This window comes from Cibotium barometz, chromosome 54, assembly GCF_041138505.1.
Source record: "Cibotium barometz isolate CiBa-2024 chromosome 54, ASM4113850v1, whole genome shotgun sequence".
NCBI classification, from domain to species: domain Eukaryota; kingdom Viridiplantae; phylum Streptophyta; class Polypodiopsida; order Cyatheales; family Cibotiaceae; genus Cibotium; species Cibotium barometz.
In genome coordinates, this window is record NC_141099.1 from 29,994,631 (window position 1) to 30,008,814 (window position 14,184).

General features: G+C 45.0%; 1 pseudogene; it reads right to left on the reverse strand.

Annotated features, from left to right (window-relative positions):
* Positions 1-1,670: 1,670 nt before the first annotated feature.
* Positions 1,671-9,722, reverse strand: LOC147608026 (uncharacterized; annotated as a pseudogene).
* Positions 9,723-14,184: the final 4,462 nt, after the last annotated feature.

The window sequence follows — 14,184 nt, forward strand, 5'->3', positions numbered from 1 at the left end:
CTAGAGAGATCCCCTACTTTTAGGGCCAAAAGTAGGTGTCATATGAGGTTTGTCTCCTTAAGCCTCAATAAAATTAGTCTTAATTCCTTAAAATTAGGGATCCTTTTACAGGGCCCTTTTTATATTCAAATGTCCCCTAATGCCTAGGGCTATGTCCAAACTCTAGAAGATGCCAAGGGTAAGTACTCTTCCCGTGATATTATGGCCGTGCCACCTCAAAGTCTGTCCTCTGCTGCCTCTATCATGTTAAAGTCACCACCCAAGCACCAAAAGTCAGCCTCAGGGAGGTCCTATCGTCAAAAGAGGGCTCTATATATGGAGCAGTGTTCGATGGATAAACCTTGAGGAAGCCAACCCTATCCTCTCCAATAGTAATGGTAATCCACTGTGCATGCCCCGGGACAATGACTCCTAAGCTAGTCAGTGCTGCTGCTGCCGTTTCTAGCAGTTGCTCAAATATACACACCCCTCCCTCTTGTGTCCCTCAAGGGTCGAAGGATGGGAACCAGAAAGTGTGACTTGTGCCTAGAAGAATCTTCCTGCATCTGTGGGTGCGCCCCTGTGAGAGATGATGCTCCTAGAGGAAAAAAATGTCTATGGGTCCCCCCACTATGGCCCTCTAAAGCTCGCCTCATCTATGAAAGCACTGAGGCTCTCCTATACCCTGAATGTTCCATGAAACAATCTGCATATCAAACTATGTGTGATGCGACACTAGTGGAACTACCCTCCACTGGCAGTTCCATGTGGGGGGCGAGGGTTCAAACGAGGAATAATCACAATCCGTGTGGGGGAAAGGTGGGCACTAATCGTATCCTCCATGTGACGCCACTCTGTATGAGTGCACACATATGCATGCTCCGGACTCCATCGATCACACTGGAGGTATCTGTAAGAGGGGGGAAGGGGTACCGCAGAAGTATGCATGAACACAAAGAGGAGCACCTCCAAACTGGAGACTACCATCTCTCCGTGTCCTGGACTCGATGGGCTGAAACTTCAACCTGCATCCTAGATAGAGGCCAAAAATGGGTGAGAATGTCCGTGATGCAAAGATCATTAAGATGGTGGGAGAGCTCGATGGATGGCAACTGCTGCCACCAACTCAGGATCCCACTCTATCCTCGAGGTTGCACTAAAGTGGAAAGAGAAGATCATCATGCCATTATTTGGCGTAGAGGGCCCGTAGTGGTGAAAAACCACACATACCCGAACCTACTGTCTCCTCAAACATGTCGGTCCCTTCTGTCAGTAAACATTGGAAGAAATTGTATTCCACACACTGTCCCAGGATCCTGGGGGCCCCACATGGTGACTCTAGTGGGAGAGCCCACACCGGGATTGCAGAGCCGGCAATGGGGGTGGAGGGGGTGTCGATGATGAAAGGTGCATGGCGAGGGGCCGGCGTCGAGAAAAGGTGGGGGCTTGGCGGATGTGGAGGGTATATCCTGGAATGCTATGTGCATTCTTAAGTTGAGGGATAGTGAAGCCAATGAGGGGGGTGTGGGTGATGGGGGTGGAGTGCGAAAATTAAGGGGGAGAGAAGAATGTGGTGCACCAAAAGGAGGAAGAGTAGAGGTGCCTAAGGGGGGTGGTGAGGGTGGGGGTTGTGCTTGGTGAGGTGAAAATGATAAGCCTGATGGGGGAGGAAGGGGTGGTGGTGAAGAAGGTCATGGGGGTGGAGGAGGCAAGATGTCCTGCCCATCATTGCCATCACCGTTGTCGTCCAGGACAAGGCCAGCTTCAGCGATAACCTGAAGACCATGATCATAGAAACAGTTGACAGCAGTGGTAGCCTCGGCTAGCCTCGGCTTCATTGTACTTGCATGGAAAGGCAATGTGTGTATTGTTGAGCTGGCATATTCCAGTGGCCTCCATCACTTCGATCTGAAGAAAACAATAGTGGTAGAGGATAAGTAAGCCACACGCTGAGTAGGGTGGTAGAGGATCATGTAGGAGGGAGAGGTAAGCATCTTGGATGACGTGCCAGTCTACAGTGCGGAGGTACTTCAGTGCCTGGCTAGAGATGAGGGGGAAGTATGGGTAGGGACATTAGCCATCTGGTAAAGAGAGGTCAAGCAAATTGACGGGGTGGGCGGGGTCGGAAGGGAAGCTGTAGAAGGAGGAGACTCTAGGCTGTGAGGGTGGCTTGAAGAGGGTGAATAGGGAGCTCAAAAAAATCATGGGGGTGTTGGAAGGAGAGAAACCCTTGGAAGAAAAAATGGGGAAGGATCTAGGGGGAGCTTAGTTAGAGCATAGGAATATTGTTGGCAGGAGAGTAGTGGCTCTTCAACATAAATATCATGTCACAGAAGGTTAAGCTGGAGAGTGTGGAATTGGAGATCAAGTAGTTGGTAAGGGGTTTGCGGGGGGGGGGGGGGGATGCAAAAACTAGGATCTTAGTGGCAGTCTCCACCATGAGTGCATCCAACTTGTAGTCGAGTATGCTGGAGGAAGGAGCCGATGGAGTGGATGGAGGCTAGGCTGCAAGGAATGAAAGGTAGCCTCCATTAGGTCCCAATGCATTGCAAAATCTATGGTAGTGCGGGCTAGGGCATCCTCTGCTGTCTGGGCCCAACATATGGCCTCCTGATGCAAGCCTTCAATGATTGCAAGCTCTCTATGAGCTCTCTCAGCCGCCGCTGCATAGGCCTGGTGGACCTATTTTTGCTAGAGCTTAGTAATTTGTGAGATGGCAGTTCCGAACTGCTCTTTCTGTTGGTCAAACTTCTTCTGCAACTCCATAAACTGTAAGTTTGCCTAGTATAGATCCTCAAACACAAAAGTCGCTTGGGCCTTGGCTAGGAGAATTTCTCGATGGGAGACCTGTGCCATTTCCTGTTGCCTGTATCAACAATCTGTCATCTGCGTAATGAGCTCCCATGCCATGTGTCAAAATCCAAGGGCGAAGTTTGGAATATCTTCGTGGGCTGCATGGATGCTCTCTGCATAAGCTTGGCTGGAACTAAAGCTACCTGAGCGCATCCAACTCTAAGAGTGTTGACGGTATTTTGTGCATCGTTGGGTGAAGAGGGGCCTACCTCTGCATAAGATAGCATCTTCTGGAACCTCTCCCGAGTCAGATCTCATAGAGGATTTGATTAAGGAAATCTTGGGTGTGCCTCTCCACTTCCTCAGTGGCGGCCTTCTTGGTGTCTTCAGCAACTGCAACTGCAACTGCAACGAGCTCTTCCCTATGTGGGCTTGGAGCTTCGGGGTTGCTAACCCTGTGTTGTGACTTCTGGCGCATGATGGGGCCTCTTTGCTAGTGGGGGATTATGAGAAGTGGATGGTGAGGGAAGAGAGGTCTCCTCTGCATCTAACCCATTAAGCTGGGTTGCCGTTGGCAATTCATCCCATCCAACAACATAATAAAGCACCCTCGTGAAGAGTAGGGTGGCAGCCACCAGCTTTTCTTGTGGGTTGGAGCAAACCGCGTGCATCTCACGGAAGATGTAGTTGGCCCAGTTCACCATCTAGCCCTAGTGGACTCGTTTGTTGAAGTGGTCGGTCCACCTTGTTGTGAGGAGAAACTGCAAGGTGCGAACAGGCATAAGCAAGTCTTCCTAGGCAATATTACCCCACTCCACGCCATCCTTGTTGGCATTTCCCCTGTATAGACCACAGGTGGGCTTGGTGGCATTGTTAAGACATACATATGGCTGCCCCATATGGGGAAGTGCAAGAGCATCCCTCATAAGTGCCACATTTAGTTGGACTTTGTGCCTCTTCCTGTTGTTGTCCATGACTTCGCTTGTGTGTTGATTGGCGTCGTATGTTTCTATGGAGTATAATGCATCAAACAAGTTCAGCGCCCAAGGCTCTAGGTGGGCAATCTTCCCAAGCCAAGCTGTTCTAATCTCTGTACTATAGTAGGGTCATCGAAAATGGCTCTGTATAGCAAGGACCTGTGTAGTTAAGGAGCTTGTGATCAACTTTATGTTTCTTCTTCAAAGAATGGACCATGTGTCCATTGACCTGCTTCATCAATGCCTCACCCAAGTGGGAAAGCTGGGTTGGGTGCTTCGCATATTCTTCAAGCGTCCACCAACAAGTCTCTTCCTTCTTAGAGAAGTGTGGTGGCACACTTCCTAGGATGAGTTGGAAGCTTTTGACATAGTGATGGATGGTAGGTGAAGGTAAAATCTTGGGAGAAAATTTGCAATAGTTTGGCTAGGGTGGAAGTGAAAAGTGAGGAATTGGAAGGGGTGGGCCCATATTTAAAGTTATAGGGGAAAGACACGGTCGTGGAAAATCTAGGGAACGAGCATGACATTGTAAACAAATGGGCGTGCAACGTCAGATAGTGTGAGAGAACGGGCATGGGATCTTCAACAAATGGCCATGGGACCTTGTAAAATCAGAAGGAACATCCGCGGGCTTGCAAAAAATGGTTGGAATGTTTTGGATCAAGAATTGGTTCGACCATGGCAACTGGTGGAAGAAGGAACGGCCGTTCCAAACTTGGAACGTCCCTGGCAATCCAGATTCTGAGAAGAGAATGGCCGTGTAAAACTTGGTACGGCAGTGGCAAACTTGGTACGGCCATGTCATTTTTTTTATGAACCCTGTAAAAGGTTTTGTGCACAGAGGCTAGGCTGTCAGCACCCCATTATGGGTTTTGTACTGATCGTGTGCCCAAGTCACCAAGGAGAAGAGTATATTCCAATTAGGTTCCAATTAGGCAATGGCGAGGTAAGTGGTAGCATTCCGATGAGGGTGGTGAGGAAGTAGCTGTGAGACTGAGGGTGTTGATGGGAGTTTTGCAGTCTTGTGGAGCCTCTGAATGATAGCCAGAGGAATTTCTAACGTTGAATGTATATCTATAAGAAGGTGTGTCAGCGGGTGGCGGTAGCCTTGGGGTGGGTGTGTCACACTAGACCTTCTTCTGTCCTTTATCCCAACGAGTAATCTTCACTGTAGATGTGACCTTAGGTACCCATTAAAGTGTGTATGACTATGGTGTGACATGAGGTAGGGACTTAGCCTGGAGAGGTTTGGGGATCCATCTGGTATGATTGCCTTCGTAGAAATGTTGGGCGCGCGGAGAAGAGGTTTTGGGATCCACCAACGGGTTGAGTGCATGGTTTAGGGTTCGGTCGAAGGTCAAAACACCTTGGAGAGCATTTAGGTTTGCTTCAATCCTGTACCTTGTAGGCTTTAGGCTAGCGAATGGCGGGCCTACACTGGGGACGGAGGAGTTCTGGATGCCTCTTGGTGAGGGGGATGGTGGGACCTTTTGGGGATCCACAATTGAGATGCTCCCTCATAGTAGCCTTATCCTGCAAGAAGTTTCTTAGGCACCCAATGGTGAGATATCAAACCTTGTGGAGATTTGTTAGTATGGTTAGACGTGTTGGTGGGGTTAGTGTGACCTAGTGGGGTGGCAACTGGTGAGTTTGCAATGCAAAAGTGAGCTGTCACTGTGCGTGGTGGTAGTGTGGGTGTGAGAGGCATTGATGTAGTTGGCATGATGAGTGGCCTCTTTTCTGGGGGAACGAAGTGAGAAGGGTGAGGTGTCGAGGTGATTGTGTGTGGTGGGTTTGGGAGTGCCTAGCAGGGGGGAGTGGCAGGAATTGGTTCTTCATCCGTCATCATGAGAATAGTGACTTGGCTAGAGGCCAATTATAGGGTCGTTGTCCACACATACAGTTGATGTTGCATCTATTATGGCACATACAGTTGATGTTGCAAGTTGATGTTGCATCTATTATGACCCATCCATCCCCTGCCTAGGAGGATGTCTTCACGCATTGTTCCTGTAGAGGCATAACTTAAAACTTCCCTTCCAAGGGATTATTTCCAATGTGGAATAAAAGTGTGATTGTGCCAATGCAATGAACATGCTACAACTGTTGTGACACAATGGTTGGGGTTAGTTTCAGTAGTGTAGGTTCCTCTAGGGAACACCATGTTTCATATAAAATTAAATTGTAACTAGCCCCTGTATCAAAAAGAGCTAATTTTTGGACAAAGCTAGTCGGGGTGGTAATTCCTACCCACAATCGAGCTGGATTCACCTCCCAATATTCTTCCTCTAAGTCGACCACTTGGGCCATGTTGACCATAATATGTTTTTGCCTAAGCTTGGCTTGCCTTGCTTTGGCCTCTTCTTGCACAGTTTTTTTCATATCCTCATGGTCTTTTTTTCATTGTTTTTTGTCATGGATGGATTTTAATGTGGCCTCTATGAGAGGTCCGTAGTAGCATTAGAGTTTGCTACCATTAAAGTAACCAACCATCCATCAAGTGTTTCAATGTGCACAATGCCTTGTGGTGTGATCTCACACACTAAGAAAGGTCCTAAGCCTCTGAGCTTGAGCTTTTTATTATGTGTTTTTGTGCTAAATAAGAGGACCATATCGCCCTCATTCATCTACTTAACCTTGAGTTGGTCATCAAACCATTGTTTACGCTTGAGCTTCTCTACAATCATGCTGTAGATTGCAAAGAGGCGAGTTTCATCAAGCTTTTCAAGCTCGAAGAGTTGACAACTTAGCGCATTTTTGGTGAGTTTTTTGTCAATCCATCATCAACTTTGCGGGTTGCGCGAGCTTCTACCCACTTGGTGCAGTAGTCCGTGGCAGCAATTATATATCTAGCTTGAGTGTATTTGGATGCCAGACTAATGGGTCCTATGAAGTACATGCCCCATTTCTCAAATGGTTGTAAGGTCACGATGGGGTTCACAGGCATGTGATCCTTAGAATGAGGAATTGCTACATGCTGGCATTCATCACATCATTTGACATACTCAACAACATCGCCATTAAAGTGGGCCACCATAACCCAGCTGTGAGAACCTTACGAGAGGTGATATCTAATGCAAAGTTCCCACCAACATAGGCAGAGTGAGCTTGTTCAAGGAGGAAGACATACTCATCTTCCCAAACACGTCTTAGGATTTTATCTTTGCCCTACTTGTAAAGTTGACTCGTGTGATAAGCTAGTAAGGGGCCACCTTTTTTATTAAACAATGGGCACGGTCCTTGTTGAGGAGAGGATCAACTGGTAATCCATTGGCTAAGAAGTGATCCACTTCTTCACCCCATTCAGGAATTAAGCAAAGTTGGAATAGGAAAATCATCATCTACTCCCACTCGTTGTTCACCATTGGGAATCCATGACATGTGGTCTGCAAAGAACATACGGGGAGCCTTTCCTTACCGTAAAATGATGAAGTTAAACCCAAACAAGATAAGCAACCACCTGGTGATTCTACCTGTCATTACATGGCTTATTTACCAAGTACAAGAGGGCTTGATGATCTACGAAGAAAATGAACTTGGTTGCCAAAACATAACAGTGAAACTTCTTAACCATGTAAAGCATCGCTAACCCCTCTCTCCTAGTTATGGTGTAATTCCTCTCAGCTTCATTGAGTTGGCGGTTGGCAAAATTGATGGGAAAGTCCATTTTGTGCTCGTCTGGTTGGGCCAGCACGCATCCTATAGCAAATGTCGAGGCATCTATGTGGACATGGAAGATGAGATCCCAGTAGGGGGATCCAAGGATTGGAGCGCTTGCCAAGGATTTTTTGAGTGTGGTGAAGGCCCTTTGGCATTCTTCTGTCCACTCGAAAACTATAAGGAGTCCGCAAAAGGGTCTAGCAATAGCAGCGTACATAAAAATGAATCGTCGATAATAGCCGACATGTCCCATGAAGCGCGGGACACCTTTGAAGGTAGTGGGGGGGGGGAACTCAAGAATGAGCCACACTTTGTTGTCATCGGTTGAAAATCTGTGCCTAGAGACAATGTGTCCTAGGATCACACCGTATTGGACCCAAAATTGACATTTGAGAGGGTTTAACAAGATGTGATATAACCTGCATCTTTCTAGTGCTTTGTGTGCAAATATACTATGTGCTCCTTTCTAAGAGGAATTGACACAAAGGTCATCCATAAATACTTCAAGGAAATTCCAAAGATATTCCTTGTAAGCCGTACACTAGGGGCATTGGTCAACCCAAAGGGCATGACTCGATATGCGTATGTACCCCATTCAGTGGGCAAAAGCAGTTTTGTGTTGGTCCTCTGTAGAGTTCTTATGCATGATCATGTGAGTTTTGGTTAGCTCAGAGATCACCTCATTCAAAAAATGAGTTCCCCTGTCACTCACCAACTCCACAGGGCATCCAAACCTAGTCATAATGTTGTGGTACAAAGACTTGGCCACACTTTGAGCTTTTTTGTCCTTAAGTGCTACAGCTTCTACCCACTTATTAGTGCAGTAATTAGTTGCCACTAGAATATACTTACATCCCCTGCTGGTAGTTGGCTTGCATACAAACATTAGCCAAATATCTGATGTACCTGGCATGCCATTTTACCTGTCCAACAAACCTACTCACTCCCTTCACATTCTCTGGAACTTTAGCTGCCTTGATAACTTCAATTTTCTTTTCATCAATAGACATCCCCTCTTTGGACACAACATGACCCAACAAAATTCCACTCATGATAGCAAAAACACTCTTATAGGGGTTGAGGGACATCCTGAACTTTCTACATCTTTTAAAACACAACTTCAGATGCTGTAAATGCAAATCCTTCTTTCCAAAAACTGAAAAATCATCCACAAATACCCTCATAAAATCCTGTAAGTAAGGTTCAAATGTTTTGTAGGCTGTGTAGTTAAAGGATGGTGGTCCATTCTTGAGCCCAAAACTCATGAGTGTATATACAAAAGCTCCCCATTCCGTAATAAAGGTTGTTTTATGCTGATCCTCCTCAGCAACCTTAATCTGATTGTACCCAGAAAAACCATCTAAAAAGCTATACAACTCTTGCCCTGCTACTGCATCCAATATTGCATCACAAAATGGCATTGGGAATGGATCAGTAATGGTGGCTGCATTTAGCTTCCTGTAGTAGTCAACACACACTCTTAACTTGCCATTTTTCTTAGGCACCACAATGATAGGAGATAACCATGTCACCTCATTGACAGGTTTGATAAATCCTACAGCCAGCAACTTATCAATCTCTACCTTAACCTGTTGAGCAAAGTTTGGATTCATCCTGTACCTCTGCTGCACAATCGGAACTGCATCCTCTTTAAGATTGATGTGATGCTGATGCAGATCTGGATCAATACCTTTTACATCAGCATAATCCCATGCAAATACATCCTTATACTGAAATAGATCATTCAAGAACTGTCCTTCCACATGAATGCTCACCTTTACCATCTTTGGATCCTCATTTGTGCCCAAATTGAGCTCCTTCAACTCATCCTGTTTCACCCTGTTGGAACCTCCTTCAACTCACCCTGTTGGAACCTCCAAATCTCTTGTTGTATATCTTTTTTGCCATATCCCTTGCTTCCCTCTCTTCTTGAGCTAGGGCTTCTTTTGAGCTAGAGGCTTCATTCTGATCTACCATCTGTATCAATTCAGATCCTTCTATTACCTGTCTAGGAACTAGATCAGAGCTTGTTTACACTGACTCATCTTCCTTATGCAAGATCCCTTCAACATCAACTTCAAAGACAAGCACAATTGATGGGTTGGCCTTCAAAAATGCTTCCTCCTCATCATCTTCAACTTCCTATGCCAAATTAATGGTTTGGGCATACAATGGTCTCTCTTTGAAAGGAATGTTCCTCCTGCTCAGCATAGGTATAGTTACCACCTATTTACCTTTTTTCAGAACAACCTTATTTTCACCCCAATCCTGCTTAACTTTAGCTAGTCTGAACCAAGGTCTTTCCAATAACATCTCATAAGAAGCATCTCCCTGCTCCATTTTCAAAACCACAAAGTTCACCAGAGAATTCATACCTGCAAACTGAATGGACTGCTGCCTCAGAATCCCTAAAGGTTGAACCCTTCTCTGATCTACCATCTTAACCTGAAAAGGTGCTGGGTCTAACTTTCCCAACTGCATTTTCTGATAGACTGACTTAGCTAATATGTTAACTCTAGATCCTCCATCAAGCAACACTTCTTCAAATAAGCTGCCCTGAAAAGTTACCTTTAAGACAAGAACTACAAAATCAACATCTGCTGGATCAATCTTATGCACTGCTGCCTCAGTTGTTTGGTTCATCTGAACTTCATATTCCTCTCCTTGAATGCTGGTACAGTACATAACATTTGATCTAAGGACAACTGCAATGGAAAGTTAATCAATACCTCAAACCAATCCTTTTGATCTCCTTTCACTTTAGGCTTGACTTCCACATGCTCCTTCTGCTTACCAATCTGATTGTCTGTATTCATCTCATCCAAAAATTTGATTTCTCTGTTCATGCTTGACTTGTTTTTGTACCTGATCCCTTATTCCTTTCTGTTCTTTCCAATCAATTGGTCCTTTACCTTTAGACCTGGTAATAGCCATCACATCAACATCCTGATTTTCATAACATTGGTTGCAATCACATGCCCACTCATCACAGTGTTCCTAGATAAGTTGCTCCTAATTTGGTTCATGCACCTCTACCGGTTCTTGTTGCTGAGTCATGTCAATTATTATCACATTTGCTTGAGCCTGTGGCTGATTCTGTTTGCTGGTCATCCTGATTGTACTGTACCACTGGCATCCCTCTTTCTTCTCTATGTTTCAACCATAATGCACAATTCAGGCCTACCCAATGATCTGGTGCACCACAATACACACATGGCATTACTCCAGGTGGTCTTCTCTGATTATTTTCCTGATTCCTCCAAGGTGGTCTTGGAGGTCTGGGAGGTCTCTGGAATGGTGGTCTTCCTCTAAATGGAGCTACTTGATTAGCTTCCACATTATTTCTTCCTCTACCTCCATTAGGAGTTGGCCTGGCCCTATTATTAGGGTTATACCAGCACTGAGCAGCAGTGCTATGGCCTTCTCTTTCACAAATCTGACAAAACTGCTTCTCTTTTGGTGCTATAATAGAATATCCAATTTTCTTTAACTGACTTACCAAATCCTCCTCATTATCCTTCTTATCCCTCTTCTTCTTATTACCACTATGCTTCTTCTTCTTCTTTCCTTTACTTCCCTCATCACTGGCTGATGAAACTTCTAATTCACTTTCTTGCTCAGACTCAAAGTCTACTTCTGACCCTTCTTCTGAATCAGAGCTATCCTGCTTTTACTACTGGTCTTGGTCATGCCAAGCCTCTTCTCAACTCTAGCAGCAGGAACTAGATTATTAATTCCACCTGCAATGTCAATGCTTGCCACAGCATTCTTCAAACCTTTCCTTAAACCCTTCAAGAAGTATCCTGCTAACATTTCATCTATGGGTCTTTCATTGCCCCCTGCAATCTATCAACCAAAATTCTAAATTTTGAGCATAATCTTCCACTAACATATTCCCCTGCTTGATGTCCCTGATTTTCTTCAAGACATCTGTTGGAGTCTTCTCTTTTCTGAATCTTTGTAAAAATGCTACTCTTAGTGCAGCATATGTTGCAAAATGTGCAATACCATATTGGCTAAACCAACTCATGGCTTTTCCTTCCAATGTTGCTGCAAATTGCTGTAATTTAATAGGGTCAGGATACACAGCCTGATACCCACTTGCTTGCCACTTGGTCTCAAACTGAGCCACATGACAATCAGCATCTTCTTTAGACCTTCCTCTGAATTTTGCTACTTTGACCTTAGGGTTGGGAGGTTGTTGAGCCATTGGGATAGTCTGAGGTACTCTCCTAGGTCTTTGCCTGGTAGATACCTGTAGTGGGTCAAATAGGAGTGTTCTTCTACTTCTTGTAGGTCCTCCTGTCAAGAGTAAAGCTCCCACCAATTTCCTCACATGCCTTCCTTCTGTTGCTCCTGAAAACTCTGCCCCTTGGCCTGACAGTTTCTTCAGGGATAGGTTGCTCAACCTCTTCGTCTATGGCTTGTTCATAATTAAAAGGATCAATGTTGCCTGCCTTGGGCTTGGGCTCTGGTGTAATACACTTTGGATACACTTCTTGGACGCTCAGACATGCATCATCTCTCAACAGACACAACCAACAGTGTTGACACAGCAAACTCAGAGGCACAACAAGAACAACAGGCACAGCAGGATCACCAAATGTGTTGGGGTTCATCAACACATGATAGACTCACTCTGAAACACCATTGCTCACAAAGAATCAACATAGAAAGCACTTTAGACATAGCAGCACTTGCACAAAGACAACTTCACATTGAACAGAATAATGCACAGAGGTAGATTCGGTAGAGCAGAAAACATGACTAAACTTGCTTCATTGAGTAAATACATCAGCATCAGAACACGACTACATCACCCTAACTCTGCCCCACAAGGTGCATTCTAACCTCTTGAAGTAACAAGACAAAAGTAGTTGTAACTGCCTAAAACAATGTTCTTGGCATAAACATCCAACTCAGCCACATCAGACCTAGCAAAACCCGACTTAGCATAACCCGACTAAGCATTACAATATCCAGTTCAACAATATGACTGCATCCTTGGCAAACCCTTTATGCGAGAATCCAAGATGATCCATGATTGGGATACTGACTATATCCACATTCAAAGAAAAGATCTTTCCTTCAAGATCAATCTACGCACGTGGAAAGTACACCCCATGAGTGGTAGACCATTTGCAGGGGACTCAGTCTCACAACACACGAACTACTGAAGTCCACCTATGCCAGACATGCCATAAAACATTGGAAGATGAAAAGGAGAGTGAGTATTGCGCTAGTACAAGGTTTGCCACAGTAGACGAGCAAGAGCTTACATCATTATACATGCTTAGTTCAGCATACCTACCCAATATAGCCATAAAAGAGCTTGAACAAGCTGTTTGAGATAAGCCATCAAGAAGTACATGCTCCCATAAAACTCATAGCGCCAGAGGGATTCTCTGGGCTAGAGTGGTACATCTTTCCAGACAACTCAAAAACCCATTGGTTGAAATATGTGGGTGTCATGGAAGCACATAAGCATTTCAATGAAATATGGCAAAAAGAGTTTGCAAACATCTCTCTTTTGGTCCACACTACTATCCCACAACCAGTTGAACCCATTTAATCAGAAGTGGTCCCTAAAAAGATTTGTTGCTCCACAGGCAAGGCACGCAACAAAAAGTTAGCACTCGTAAAAAAAGAAGCCAAAAGGATGAGGAAAGTTCTAAAGCCAAAGAAACACGACAAGTGCCCAAGCACTTTAAGACTTTCCAAATGGCCGACCGCTTTGTTTAATATGATTCAGCTCAAAGGTCTAATAGTGGGAAACCTAGGACTTCATATGCTGGTCCAGCCAAGGTTTAAGGAAGTAAACTTGGCAACAAGCTCAAGTGAAGACGCGAGGCCTGTATTCATGCAAGAGACCTTTCAAAGGAAGAATATACCAAGCTCATTGCTCTCTTGACTGAATTCCAAGACTGCTTCGCTTGGACGTACACAGATATGAAGGGTGTACCTCCAGAAGTGGTCCAGTACACCATTCCAATGGTTGATGGAGCCAGGCGAGTCAAACAATGAGCCTATCCTATGAACCCTAAGAACTCCAAGATGGTCCGAGAGGAGATTGAAAGACTTATCGATGCCAGAGTCACCTATGAAATTGAACATATGGAGTGGGTATCACCAATCGTGATAGTGCCTAAAAAGAATGGAAAAGTTAGAGTGTGTGTTGACCTCAAAAAGGTTAATTCCGCCACCATTAGGGACCACTATCCCCTCCCATTCACTGAACATGTGCTAGACAGAGTAGCGGGAAAGGAAGCTTACAGCTTTCTAGATGGATTTTCAGGATACAACCAAGTGCTTCCCCAGGCTAATGGACAAGCTGAAAGCACTAATAAAACCTTGGTCAGAATTTTGAAGAAGATTGTGCAGGAGAACCACAAGGACTGGGATGAGAAGTTGGACTCTGCATTATGGTCTTTCAGAACAGCTTTCAAAGTCACAACAGCTTTCAAAGTCACAACAGCTATGACACCATTTAAATTAGTTTATGGACTTGAAGCTGTGGTACCTATGGAGTTTGTGGTACCAAGTCTGAGAGTTAGTGCAGAGAAGATGTCTCCTAAATTGTCAGTTTAGCACAGGAGTAAATATCTGATGCAGCTGGAAGAAGATAGATTGGTCAGTGCTTACATTACTGAGGTGATTCAGAGAAGAAGGCAAGCATGGGTAAGCATGAATGTGAAGTTTAAGGTATTTCAACTTGGAGACTGGGTGATGTTGTACAATTCCAGGCTAGGACCACATCCAGGAAAGCTGACTTTGA